General features: G+C 46.7%; 1 protein-coding gene across 1 annotated transcript in view; it reads left to right on the forward strand.

Moving 5' to 3' along the window:
* LOC142767461 (uncharacterized) overlaps positions 1–15446 on the forward strand; it is a 203417-nt gene that overhangs the window by 168798 nt on the left and 19173 nt on the right. The window lies entirely within an intron of this gene.

Consider the following 15446-nt stretch of genomic DNA (forward strand, 5'->3'; position numbering starts at 1 on the left):
GCAACTTGAGCTTCGGAAACCCTGCCGAACTCAACAGCTCGATCCATTACCGCAGCCTAATCTTGCCTTTACGTAGTTCCACTGCTATCATGATGTTTCTTGCGAGGAGAATGTCGCAGTCAGGTTCAGAAGTTTACGTGTCGTCGGCGTCTGAGGCAGTGTGATATCAGAATGCAGTTGGGGGAGCTGATTTGCGGAGGTGGCAGCCTACTCCGACAGGCATCGTTCTTTCAGGTGAAAACTGGGCTCAGACACTGAGAAAAGTATTCCAGTAAAACATATATCGCAATACGTGTGCTGAAGGTCTAAAATACAGATACTGAGATACATTTGTCTTCGACCTGATGTGATAATTCGGGGATACATTCGCAAAAAGGCCAATGAAAGAATAAGGAATACTGTTACAGGAATATAGAAACTAGAACACTTCCAGGATGCGGCTACTCCGCAAATACGTTTATGAAAGTGCAGCATACTATCGTAAGTAGTACAGCAATGCAATGAAACTTGCAAGTTTCAGTGCATTGCGACATTACTGCAACAACCACAAGTCCCGTTGACCTGCGTGTAGCTCCTCAAAGGCGCACGCTTCTTCATTTTAGGAAGTTTTCAGTTCTTATCGCGAACCTTAGGTTCTACTTGCGTACCGCGGCATTTCTTTCAGCAACACATGCCACGATGCATCTGAATACTTTATTTAAAAGCTTAGCTTGCTCTTCACTACTGCATCTGCTTCTTTTCTTTTTTTTTCTTAGTTCCTGCGAATGCGCTTAAAAAGCTAGACAAGGAAAAGCGTTTTCACAAAGTCGTTAGCGGCCCCGGGGTGCACTTTGTTCGGGTGGGCTCACACGTGCAGTACTTATTTTTTCACAGCACTCACTTTGCATGCGTTATTGGTGCTCGGATGTCAAAAGCACCGTACGCAAAGACCAAGCGACGAGCCTTAGCTAAAGGGATCACCAAGCTAAGCCTGAAAGAAAGTTTAAGCACATCGCAGCTTCTTCCCAAACATTTTCTCGCCTCAGCTCGAACGTCTGAGCGATAATTAATTAATGCTTCTGGAAAGCCCATGGCTTTTCTTTTTTTTTCTTAGGCGTGCCTTAACAAAAGAAGTAAAGTGAAATAGTGCTCAAAACTTAGGAGCCTTAAACAAAACAGTTCAGTAGAAGATATATGCTTCCAGAGATAACGCAATACTTGAAATAAGGCTTTGGTTGGAGCCGACGTCTTTATAAGTTTTGTTGCTTTTCTCAAAGCAGCTTCATTGAGGAAGAAGCATTCACAAATGGTTCCCTAGAAGAAGACGGAATGCAAAGTAGAAAATGAACAAAAGGCTTCTCACCTTAACGACGCATATATATATATATATATATATATATATATATATATATATATATATATATATATATATATATATATATATATATATATATATATATATATATATATATATATATATATATATATATATATATATATATATATATAGACGCTCCTCATACACACTTAGTACAACACTCACTTATGAACTCACTCAGTCCAAGTCTTCTAAGAGGAGTATAGGCGGCGCGACACAGGTTGGCACGAAGCTCTCCTTATATACATTTATAATATTAAGAAAAAAAACAAACAAGACTTGTGCCTAAAAATTGGTTCAGTCGGCACCACCAGGTAAGCTTAAGGCTCCTCAGGGTCTCCGGAACCGGGGGGCAGTGGGGGCTGTCGACCCCACAGGTTAGAAACCAGCAGGTGCTTGCCCCCCTTCCCCCATCAACAGCTGCTACGACCTCTTCCCCTCCTTTTCTGGCCATAGAAAAAATCAGAGATATGATTAACCTCTCTCTCTCTCTCTCTCTCATACACACACACACACACACACACACACACACACACACACACACACACACACACACACACATATATATATATATATATATATATACATATATATATATATATATATATATATATATATATATATGAAAAAAAAGGAGACACACGTCGAAAAACGGAAAGGTTTCTTTACGTTTCAGCCGTGGGACCGGCCTTCGTCAGAATAACGTCAGAATAATAGGTTATTCTGACGAAGGCCGGTCCCACGGCTGAAACGTAAAGAAACCTTTCCGTTTTTCGACGTGTGTCTCCTTTTTTTTTTTCATACTATTTACCGGCGTCCAAGAATTTATTCCCTGCAATTATATATATATATATATATATATATATATATATATATATATATATATATATATATATATATATATATATATATATATATATATATATATATATATATATATATATATATTGTTGAAATCAAGGAGGCTTGGACATGGGCCGAGTATGTAGCGGGCAGGAAAGATAACTCTCTCTAACTGACTCGATTCCAAGCGAAGGCAAACGCGTGATTGGGAGAGAGAAAAAACAAAAGTTGGGCAGCTGATATTAAGAAGTTTGCAGCTCTGATGACGTGGCCGCACAAAGTACGGGACCGGTTGATTAATGAAACATGGTATTGGCCTTTCGCCCTGCAGTGGGCGTATATAGGCCCGGTGCGTAGCCAGAATTTTTTTCGGGGGCGGGGGGAGAGGGGGGTCACCTTCTTGATTTCAGGGGGAGCACCCCCTTGAAAGGGCCAAATAGATATCTGTGCAGTGAAGTAAAAATATACGGGGAGGAGGGGGGAAGTGACGTTCCCGGTGTGGTGCCCCCTGGCGACGCCCCTGAGTGAATCTGATGGTGTTGACGAGAAACAGGTTTAGTGGATGTACCAGTGGACACAAAGAGAAATAAGTGCATTTAGGCTGACCACGTGGCGCAATGAACAGGCAACCGGTGGACTGTACGAGCAACAGAATGGTGGCCAAGGGGTGGAAAACGCACTCGCGGAAGACCTAGAGTTAGACGGAGTGATGAAATGAGGAAGTTCACGGGAATGAAACGGAACGGAACAAGGTCGCTGACAGATTAGCGTAAACTGCAGATCACTGGGAGAGCCCTTCCTCTGGCAGTGGACTAAAACTGTCTGAAAATGATTATGACGATGATGATTGTGACGTGACGGGGAGAATTGCTTTCTTTTGTTTCACAACGCAGGAAGCCGGGCCGAAACACCAGATGAAACCCTTTGTTCCTAATACATGCTGGCATCCGAAAACGCGAAGAGAATAAAATGAGGTAAAGGCAGGGAGGTTAACCAGAAAATGGAGCAAAAGTAAACATAATGGTACCGACGCTACATAATGTGCAAAAGCGGTGTAAGAAACGGTGTTGCACGAAACGCCACTTCCCATAATTTTACTAAAGTTTTTAAAATTTTTAAATGGTCGCAAGGCCCATTGAGAATAATATTTATCGATAGTTTGCATTTATGACGAGAGTGACACAAATAGTTTCACAATCCTTCTCAGAGACCACGCATGCTTAGATAGTTACACGTCTTCGGTGCTTCAAAAACAACGACCTGTCAGGCAATACAGCGAATGCTGATGAATTAATCAACGCTTCACATAACGTTCTTGAGAAAATGACAGCTGTTTTGTAGACCTCATCTCTTAGCGAATTCATTTAAGGAGAAGTTCGGGGCAGGGATTCGATACCATAAAACTTTAGTGCGCTTGTTTGTGCTGAGAACAAGGGTTCAACGATTTAAAGTGTTATATACACTACTATACGGAAGCAGTAAGCTGTGTGTTTAAAATTGTTAAACGATTGAGAGTACTTCGTACGCTGCTATGCGAGAACATTAAAGAGACACTATAAAAACAAACAAGACTTTACGTCAGAGTGAAAACCCAATGTATGACAACATCTAAAACGACAACTTCGTCAACAATAGTGCCGTACTTACCGAGAAAAAAAGCAAATACACAAGAACACAAGCGCCGCAGTAGGACATTTTTAAAATGATCGCGATGACATCAGAGGGATCACCTAAATCATTCACTAGTAATCGATCTAACTGCACTAAATAAAGAACGTTCCGTGCAGTAAGAGACGCAATAAAACGCTGCTTGTTCGTTGCTGTTTGATTCATATTAAAAAGGATCGCCGGACGTTACTATGGGAAATGGCGCGAGTGGTCCAAAATTCAATTTCCGCGTGGTTACATGGGTCAGGTGGAGCCATCTAGCGGGGCGCAGTTGAAACAAAACGTCTGCAATCTGAAAGGCAATGGTAGGAAATCGATTAATGGCTGTTGTTGTGCTGTGGCTCCCGCTGCTTTCAGTCTCCTGTTACTAGGGCAGTAAAGCCGGGCAACTTTGTGCATGTCCACAATGACGTGAGACGGTCCGGTCGGTCCGCTTCTTGAGGCGGGTAACTTGAAGTGCGCTAACCCGATACGGAGCACTAAACCGTGATTTTATTTCAAAATAGAGCCTTCCTTGGCACAAGAGTAACACTACGAGGTTTCTGGACAGCCATTTCAACAATCAACGTCGACTTGATAGTTGACTTTAGTGTCCTTTTAAAGCCGTCTCATGGGCCTCAGAGCCGAGTTGACAAAAATTACGCCGTGACAAGTTCACGACACGGACACAGGGCTGGGAATTGAAAAGGGAAGTTTTATTGTACTTGTAACTTATAAATACGCAAACGAAACATCGAAAACGAGTAAAGACATGTGCTTGGAAAAAAAATTGCCCGCAGCTTCCCTCGGGGGAACACTGAGGAGGATGCGGACCATATAATTGGTTAACGGGGTGTTAAAGTGCGACTTACTTGGGTCGATGGCTAAATTTGTTAACGTGGTTGTGAAATGGGGTGTTAAATTGCGACTTACTTGGGTCGATGGCTAAATTGGTTAACGTGGTTGTAGGAGGGGGTGTTAAATGAGTGAACACGTACACACGTATGCGAAAGGGCGGCGCTGGTCGAAGGGACGTCGATCATTGTGTTTGTGGATTCGTTGGAATTCATTTCACCGCGACCTTGGACGTCGACGCGCCGTACAAACCAACCGACGAGCGGCAACTGAGCGAACGAGCGCCGACCTTGAGTATATATACAGCACGACGGCGCATGCACTGTCAGCTGTTGAATGTTCTCGAAGCGCGACGCCACATGCGCGTCCACTGGAGAATCAGGAGAATTGTAGATGTCGAACGCGGTGTGTAGAGGAGGAAGGGTGCACAGATGGTGGAGGAGTGAAGCGCGCGCGGTGTGTAGAGGAGGAAGGGATGCACAGATGGTGGAAGAGTGGGCGACGGCGCGACGGCGCATGCGCGCGCGTCAGCTGTCGAATGTTCGAGAAGCGGTGCGGACGGCGCGGACGGCGCGGACGGCGCACTACAAGGCGCGAGTATAAGATGCTTCCGCATCTAAAAAGGGTTGAACGATTTAGAGCACTAGGCACTCTACTATATATGGGAGACCATAAAGGCGTCCCAGTTACGCTCTCACATGAAATCACCGTGTTCAGAAAGAGTTGTTAACGATATTTAGTACTTGGTACTCTACTATGGGAGAGCTTAACGCCGGCTCTCTGTGTTTAAAAAAAGTGGGTAATGACTTCGAGTACTAGTTACTCTACTATGCGATAGCTTGAAGCCGTCCCGTGTTTAGAAAAAGTTTATTTACAGCATGTACAGAACACAAAGGCTTCATACCATTCCAGTAACAGGGCACATACACTTCTGCACATCTATATTTCACGACTAACATCACAACGTTACAGTGAAGACATTTGCTCTAACATACATGATTATGTTGGCATACATGTACACAAAAATTCAATGTGATATCACGATACAAGGGTATAACGATACAATAGATCCAAATGAAACATAATTTGTAACAAATGAAATCATATATAACAACTCAACGGGCGCTGCTTAGCACCAAGTTGGTCGAAAAATGAGTTGTATCCTATGATGTTCCACCTTGATGAAAGGGCACGACCAATGCCGCAGAAACTCTTGCTCCCCGAGGAAGAAAAGCTCCTCGGAGAGGAACGCAAGGATCTCTCGCCTCATTCTCCCCAGTATCGGCCACAAGGCACGCCGGCGGCAATTGGCAGCTACGGCCTCACATCGGTTTCTCCAAAGGCTGAACAGCCCCGCAACTATTAAGAGAGCGGAGAAGCGGCTACGCGGAAATCGGCCGTTGGAGACGAAAGTTCGCACACCATGTCCCCGAAAACCAGCATTAACCGCACGCCAAAAAAGGCGGGAAACCACACATTCAAACGTCGCATGTCGATTGGTCTCTACCATGACGCAGTTGGGGCAAGTGGAAGTGCGAACTACCTGCCATCGCTGCAACCGATCTCGCGTGGGGAGCAAGCCCCAGCCCAACCTCCAGACAAAGTCTCTGAGATGCCCTGGCAAAACTGCGGCAGTTATTGGTTTCCAAGCACGGTTCAATACAGATTGACGATGCTGGGGCACCAAGGGCCGTAGAAGGGCGGCCATTGTGTCCACCACTTTAGAATCGGCCACCTCTATCTCTGGGCACGTAGCTTCCAAACGTCGGTGAAATGCCAGAAGGGCTCGATACAAAGATGGTAATTCAGCTGATTGGGGACCTTTGTTTATTTGGCTATCCGGCAAGAAGACACGTAGTGATGGCCCCAGATGGTAACGAGCCAGTGTCTGAGCGGGCATGTCATCATTGCTTAGTATTCGCAATAGAGTGCGGAGGCACAATGTAGAAGCCGTGACGGAAACGTCGGGGAATGCAAAACCGCCTTGATCTCGCGGTTGAGCTAACGCTGGACGCGATAACAATTCTGTGCCACCAGACCAAAAAAAATGAACTGATGCAGCTTTGCACTTTCCTGCAGACGTGGAGCGGTGGTTTAACACAATGGCAAAGGTACCAAAATTTTCCTAGGTACACCGTTTGAGTTAAGTATCGGCGTTCCAAGAGGGGGAATTCGAAGTACCTGGCTGCTTTGATATCATTTAGAAGAGTTTGTACAATGGATGACCAGATGCTATCCTGTATACCAAATACAGTGAAAGTAACTCCGAGTATTGAAATCTCAGGAGACCACTGTAAAGGCGACGTGATGTTGATGCGACCGCTGGGGTTGCCAATGAAAAAATACTGGCTTTTAGAAAAGTTTAACCTTGCACCGGAGATAATACCGAAATCATGGAATGTATCAAGAGCGTGCTGCAGCGACTGTTCATTATGTACATATAGAGTGATATCATCTGCATATGCAGCGACTTTTACTTGAGTGTTACCGGGTAGAGGTAAGCCACGAATCTGCGGGTGATGTTCAACGGCCCTTAGGAAGGGCTCTAATGCAAGGATAAACAACACTGGGGAGAGGGGACACCCTTGACGGACCCCACGCGTGACACTAAATGCGTGACTCTCACGGGAATCTAAGTAAAGGGTACTTTCTAAATTAGTGTACATCGCGTTGATAAGGTCAATGAACTTATCCGGGAATCCGTATGCATGTAAGACATTTAGTATGTAGCCATGTTCTATGAAATCAAAAGCTTTCTCTTGATCTAATGAAACCAACAGTCCTTGCGCACATCAGCTAATGGTGTATTGAATGATGTCACGCGTTAACCACGTATGGGTGTGTATTTCTCGGCCCGGAACAGAACAGACCTGGTGGGGAGCGATTAATGTTGCAAGAAATGGACTGATTCGGCGCACCAAAATGTTAGCCAAGAGCTTGTAATCTACATTGAGCAGGGTAATAGGGCGCCAATCTTCTGGTCGCGTAGACATTGGGTCTTTCTTGGGAACTAGTGTTATACGGCCTTTGTGGAAAGAAGTTGGAAGTGTAATATCTTGGAAACACTTGCGAATGACGCGTGACATAGTTGGACCAATGATAGGCCAGAACTGTACATAAAACTCTGCAGGTAGTCCGTCAGGCCCTGGGGCCGATCCCTTTTTCATTGCGTCTAATGCGCCTTTGATTTCGTCATCGGATAGCGGTGATAAGAGGACGTCATTTGACATGTTGGAATCATGAGGTAAATCTGTTAGTAGAGGATGCGAAGAAACGGATCCTGGGTAACAGACATTAGCACCAGATTTAGCTATTGACTCAAAGTGTTGAGTGAATTCCTGAAAGTCGCGCGTACCCGCAGCAGCTGGGGCGATAGAGTTCAGCGAGTGGGCAGGCGAGCCTGGAGGACGAAGCAGAGCTCTGCGTGCATACCTTAGCACCTCAGGGTGCGCACAGGGCGCACGTCTACAGCGCCAAGCTGCAGCCGAGAGTGAAGAAGCGCGCATAATACGCTGGTACCGTTCAACGAGCTCCTCTTGCCATGCCCGCATTACAGTGGAAGTACTGGGATCTCGATTGGCAATGCGTATCTTCTGGATTAACAATGACGCATCTTTCGACATACGGGTGCAAAGTCCTCTGCCCGACGCACTGCAATGATGCCGCCACTGTTCTTTGAGGCGATCCCAATCAGCTACATCCGCCCCAATGAGCGATGCGCGTAACGCTCGGGATAATTTCTCCGTAGCCTGAGAGTCCTGGAGGACGCGGCAATCGAGACGCCATGGTCTGTGAACCGTTGGCGTCCCCGCTGGCAAGCGGAGAGATAACATAACCGGCCGATGGTCGCTAATGTACACCGGTGTCGGTGGCAATGACATTACCCCGGTATCGTGAACGTAGGTAATGAGACTAGGGGATGCATACACGCGATCAATTCGGCTGCTCGACGCTGCTCGGCGCCAAGTATAGGCATAATTACTGCCATGCACAATTTGATGAATGTCACTCAATGCCAATTGCTGCACTAGACGTTCGAGTTCTCTGGCATTCCAGTTTGACCGGCCGCGACCCGGACCTCGAACGTCTGCGCGTGAGTCTAGGACACAATTGAAATCCCCTAAAAGCACCACATGTCGGGAATTTAAAAGGAACGCATCAAGAGATTGGAAGAACGCGTTTGAGTTCTCGCGTACCGCTGGGGCATACACGGCAACAAATCTTATTCTTAACGAAAAAAAGGTGCAGTCGAACGCCAGCACGCGTCCGAAGGCATCGAAGGAAACATGATGGTCACGTAACAGACCTCGGTTAAAAATAACGACTCCGACGCCAGTCGAATGCGTGCTGGCGTACGAAAAGAAACAATCAAAATTGAACGCGCGCTTGAAAGCGAGTACATCAGAAAGCTTGAAAAAATTTGTTTCTTGCAGGAACAGCAAATCACAGTGCACTGAACGTGCAAAAGCCAATATCTCAGCCTGTTTTTGTGGATTTCGGAAACCTTGAACGTTAAAAGTAATAACTTTTAGAGTAAGAGCCATGGGGAAAATTAAAACATAGTATAGAATCACGCAAATGCAGGGGTACCTTTATCAGGTGCGGGAGCCAATGCCCCGCAAGTGGCTGAGTCATTTTTTCCGGCCAGGCGATCCACCGGAGGCTCGGGGCCTCCGGGATCGCGTCGAAGTCCGCAGGGGACTTCTGTCTCTGGTGGGGGCTTCTAAGTCACGAGTAGTTATCCGGTGGCGTTTGGTGTCCGGGTTTTTGAGCGAGGATGGTACAAAGACGTCTCCACTGTCCTGGCTTAAGTCACTGGGGCTGGTGTCTTCGTCAATTTGTAGGGGCGCCTCACTCGCGGTGCTGTTGGAGTCCTCGTTAATGCAGGCGTCGTCGTCTTGAGATGTAGACTCCTCGATGACACCTGAACTTGTTGTCGACCCAGCAGCAACGCGAGGAGCCTCAGATGCAATATTCCCATCCGAGACGCCGTCCTCACGAGGCGCTTCGTCTTACGAGGGCTTGGCCTGCGATTCCTCAGAAATGGCCACGGGACGCGGGGAACTTAAGTTTTCAGTACCTGGAGGGAGTACCAGGCCCGGAATCGTTGGGGACGCAGTGGGCGTCTGGTGCAGCGTCGCGATTGGCACACCTTGGTCATGGTCGGTTACCACGGCTCGCGTTGACGAATCGTCGCACTTGTTCTTAGATGGCGTTCCTGGTTGAAGTGGAGGGAAATCTTTGGATGCCGCCTCGGAATACGATGGCCTGATGGTGCAGGCCACGGTGGCATGCGGGTCCCCACAACGGCGACACGGCAGCGAGCAGCCTTTCCCGTCGTGGCCATAAACGCCGCACCTTCCACAAAACGGAGCTGTGCAGTTCATGCGGAAGTGCCCACTGTCTCCACATCGACGGCACACTCGCTGGATGCCTTTATAGTCACAGGTTACTCGATGGCCCGCGACCTTGAGGTAGTTGGGCACCGGTGACGAAGCCTTCATTTCCATGCGGACGTATCGCGTCCCAGTGGTCACGGTTGGGCGCGATCCCATGAGTCCTCTGGTGATGTGCAGCACCTTCCCGTAGGGAGAGAGTGCTTATGCGAGGACTTCACTGGGTACGCGGCACGGCAGGAACAGGACGGTCACTTGGGTCACTTGGGGTCCCAGGGGTACGATGGCGACGCGCTCTCCTCGGATGATAAGGTGCGACGCGTCTACGATTTGGGCCAGTGCGGCCTCACTGTTGACGGTAACTTGGTAGTTCCGGCCTCCAAAGTGCTGAACGCAGTATACTTCTTCGATTCCTACTATTGAAGACGTCGCGTCAACGACGTCTTCGGGACTAGTCCCCTCGGGGACGACTACGTCGAAGGCTAACGCCTTCTTCGGGGGCTGGCTTGCCATGACGGGCGTCCGTCAGCCCAGGGACGCCGTGAGACGCTAACGACGACGTGAGACGCTAAGAAGCCGTCCCGTGGTGGGTCAGAGAAACGAGAGCTGAGTATGGCGACCTCACTTCTAAGCAAATGCGTTCAAGAAAAAGGTAGCGCTCGTAAGGGGCTCTAGTAATAGCCTCCTGGTCTTGCGTAATAGTCGGTGTCGTGAAGCAGTAATTGCGGAATGTTTTACTAATTCGTAAAAGAAGTTAGTCGATACATGTGATCTTTATTAGCGGCTCTTTATTCTTTCTTTGCATAGTGAACATTTCGACAATTAGAGGTTAAGAACTCGAGTGAAGATTGCAACTACGCACATGCGGAAACCCGCGAGGGTGGAAAGAAATGATATATATATATATATATATATATATATATATATATATATATATATATATATATATATATATATATATATATACGCTTTCCACACCAATACGCTTTCCATACCAATATATATATATATATATATATATATATATATATATATATATATATATATATATATTGGTATGGAAAGCGTTCGGGGATCAAACCCGGGATTGTAAAGAACGCGTGATGTATTAGGTTGAGTGAATCTGACAGATTTGAAGCGAGTTTAAGTGACAGACCTCACAGGTTTCACTTCCGATGCGTAAGAACTGCAAGCCCGGCTTATTCAAGTCGGGCTGGGTGTTTCCAATACCTTTCATTACTAAGGGGAAACCTTATACACTTCATCGAACGCGAAAATTGATTCTCGGCGTTCCGCGTTGGCGACGTGAACGTAGTATCCTAAACTTAACCAGAGGGGACTCTGGCGCTGCGATCGCTTCGAGACAACGGGAATGATGGGTAGTACACAAATTTGCCTTCTCTTCGTGCTTGCGGGCTCCCAACGCACTTGCGGCTTTACTTATTGCTGTGTTTTCTTTGTTTTGTTTCGAATAAAAGAACGGACCGTTGCGAACTTCGCAACCGGACCTGAATCGGTGAGCCTATAGTACAGTCCAGTTGGTGAAGGTCAACTGCTGAACGTTTGCAGATTGTCGACTCGTGACAAAGGGGCCTCGGGCACTTGAAGCCGAACCGAGCCGAATGAACGAAGATTATACAAATCCGTGTACCACCTGTCATTCCAATGTCGCTTAAGCGGCGTCCGCTGCAGCTCCCATAGACACTAGCGCTATAGAGTTCTTTCTAGTGCATTTTTACTATACATAGCCTTCATAGATTACGAGAAGGCGTTTGATTCAGTAGAAATATCAGCCGTCCTGCAGACACTGCGGAATCAGGGCGTCGATGAAGTCTATATAAACATTCTGGAAGAAATCTACAGGGGATCAACTGCTACCATAGTGCTTCATAAAGAAAGCAACAGAATACCAATCAAGAAAGTTGTAAGGCAGGGAGACACAATCTCCCCACTACTAATTACCGCGTGCTTACAGGAGGTTTTCAGAATCCTAGAATGGGAACAGTTAGGGATAAGATTTAATGGAGAGTACCTTAGTAACCTGCGCTTTGCCGATGACATTGCATTGCTGAGTAACTCATGGGACAAATTGCAACTCATGATTACGGAGTTAGACAAGGAGAGCAGAAAGGTGGGTCTTAGTATGATCTGCAGAAAACGAACGTAATGTACAACAACCTCGGAAAAGAGCAGCGCTTCGAGATAGGTAATAGTGCACTTCAAGTTGTAAAAGACTATGTCTACTTAGGGCTGGTAATAACCGTGGAGCCAAACCACGAGATTGAAGTAACTAGAAGAATAAAAATGGGGTGGAGCACATTTAGCAAGCACTCTCAAATTATGACAGGTGGATTGCCACTATTCCTCAAGAGGAAGGTATATAACAGCTGTATCTTGCCGGTACTTAGCTACGGAGCAGAAACCGGGAGACTTACAAAGAGGGTTATTAAATTGAGGATGACGCAGCGAGCAATGGAAAGAAAAATCGTAGGTGTAACCTTAAGAGACAAGAAGAGAGCAGAGTGGATTAGGGAACAAACGGGGGTTAAGGATATCATAGCTTAAATTAAGAAGAAGAAATGGACATGGGCCGGACATGTAGCGCGTAGACAGGATAACCGCTGGTCATTAAGGGTAACTAACTGGATTCCCAGAGAAGGCAAGCGAGTTAGGGGGAGACCGAAGGTTAGGTGGGCAGATGAGATTAAAAAGTTTGCGGGTATAAATTGGCAGCAGCAAGCACAGAACCGGGTTAACCGGCGCAACATGGGAGAGGCATTTGTCCTGCACTGGACGTAGTCAGGCTGCTGCTGCTGCTGCTGATGATGATGATGATGATGATGGGTGTGAAAACGAGCGATGCCATATAGCATGACATGGTGACGTCACCATATGACCTTACCGCGACGTCACAGATTGCCAGAATATTGTGACTGTGACGCCATGACTTTTATCGCTGAGTTAAAAGTGGTGAGCCGATCACGGAGGCAGTGGAAAATTGTGTTCGGTGCAGCAAGCTTGAAGTGTCTCTGTTCCTATAGAGGCTGTGCAAAGCTACTTTAGGTGTGGAGAAATGTCGGAAGAGGGTGGATTAAGGTCAGTACGGGCACTGGGATGTAAAATAAGGTTTCTTTCTCCTTAATGTCGCAGTATGCTTATGCACGAAAGACCCCTTGTCCTTTCGGTTGAGTCTGAATTTTTTTTTGTGTTGCTAATCAACTGGACTGAAGATTTCCAATGGCTTCCGCTGTACTTTCATGCATATTCGCGCCCAATATTAGTTGAACACGCTGAGTGTAGTTAATGTGAGCCCAAGCCAATGTCACCGAAAACGTTAATATGGATCAGAGAGTACCGCTGAAGGATAAAGTTTACTTCATTTTTTTCTGCGTAGGTGTCACTGTGCTGTGTTGGCGCCATTTTGCGTACATACGGCGTGTTGCATTTCACATTGCAGGGACCTGTACGTGCTCTCTTGACAAAAAGCAAGCAGACAAAAAAAAAAAAGGGAACGGCTTGAGGGCCAGGAAGTTGCCGTTAGTTATGAGACATATTCTCTTCGCATGGACTCTTCTTATTCTGAAGTACTTTTTTCGAAGCATTGCGAAATTTTCGATGGCCTAGTTTTCCTCGCGGTGCCTCCCCAACTCTTGGGCGTTTTTCGAGGAGGCGGGGGCGTGGTTGGCGTGCATTCTGGTCGTTGCATTTGCACTGGCACGTTGGGATGAGCTTAACTATACATGAAGCGTTAGTCCCGCTCCTCTACCTTTTTCGGCGAAGCGAGCGAAGGGAAAGGACGCGTTGCTCACGCTGCCGTAAAACAAAGGTCAGCTTGAAGATCGACGCCGGCGCCATCTGGATTTAGCAAAGCTGGCCGGGCACCCATCCGAGAGAGATGCTCGTTCAAATCACCGGTGTACTCAGATTTGGGTGCACGTTAAAGAACCCCAGGTGGTCAAAATTTCCAGAGCCCTCCACTACGGCGTCTCTCATAATCATACGGTGGCTTTGGGACGTTAAACCGCACATATCAATCATCAATCAATCATTCGAATCATGGCGAACTGCTCAGCGATTCAAAATGGCTGATTATTTGTTTGTTTCGAACACGGGGATGATGATATTGTCAACGGTGTTCGACCAACTCGTGATGTGGATGAAAAGGAGTCGTGGAATTCGGCCAGCAGCTGAAGAAGTCTCTGCCGGTCGTCCTTTGTCAGAGTAGGATCAGCTGTTGAAAACGCTTGGCGTATGTCTTCGCGGACGACTTCAGTGACAATATAGATCTGACGGCTAATTGAACACTCTGGATTGTGTTTTGTGGCCGGCTTACGGGGGCTTTTTTGAAACGGCGCCCTAGAGGCGTCCGTGAGAACGTGTTGGCTGCGAACAGTCGCAACATTGACATTCTTATGATTCTTACCGGACAGAACGCCTATACACGGGCAACTCTTGTTTTAGAGTCACGTGTTAGGAGTTATCCCGTGCTGCTAGCCGCAGTGACTGAGAGCATGCCCGCTTTTTTACTCCCTTTCTGTGATTTTTTATTAGTGGAAAGCAAACTGAGAAAAACTATGGCACACTAGGGAGGCCATAAACAATTGCACTCAGTGGAAAAAAAAAAGTTAACGTGGTTTCGCCCTACAGTGCCACCAAGCCTGAAAGTGTGCAGCTCGCCAGCCTTACTTATTTTTGTTTCTCTTCCTCTTTGTCATTTTATTTTGTTTTTTTGTTCTTTCTGTGTTTTTTCTCTCTTTATTACTATTTATTTCTTCCTCTTTCTTTATCCATATCATTCTCTACGTTGCTGTAACCATTAGTCTTTCTATCTTTCATTTTCCTGCTCTCTCGTTCTATTTCTCGCTCGATTCCTACTTTTGTTTTCTATTTCGATACTTTGCTCTGCGGGCGTTACGCAAAGCGTCAACAGTACACGATAGCGTAAGATAGGCCAGGCTCCTCAAGCGCCCCGCGGTTATCATCAATGCGCTCGAAGAACAAGACAAGACCACGGCCTCTCCTTGGTGCGAGCGCGCCCCCGATATGCTAAAAAGGGCTGTGCCATCCGTGGCGGTGCCTGCGTTGCGCCAATCTACGACAGTGTACGACGACGACAGCACACACCAGCCCGGACCCCAGAAGCGCTCCGCGCTTTAAAGCTTTATTCGCAAAAACCGCGCAACACCTCGCGTTACGTCGTACCAACGCACCGAACTATACCAACTTTGTTCCTCACTTACTTGCTTTACCTACTACTTTACTACGGTACTTTGGGGTACAGCGAGCAGCAGTTTCGCTTTGTTTAGCCTCATTCTTCACCTTCTCGTTGAACTCTGTTCCCCACTTAG

The sequence above is a fragment of the Rhipicephalus microplus genome, chromosome 7 (assembly GCF_043290135.1).
Source record: "Rhipicephalus microplus isolate Deutch F79 chromosome 7, USDA_Rmic, whole genome shotgun sequence".
Taxonomy (NCBI): Eukaryota; Metazoa; Arthropoda; class Arachnida; order Ixodida; family Ixodidae; genus Rhipicephalus; species Rhipicephalus microplus.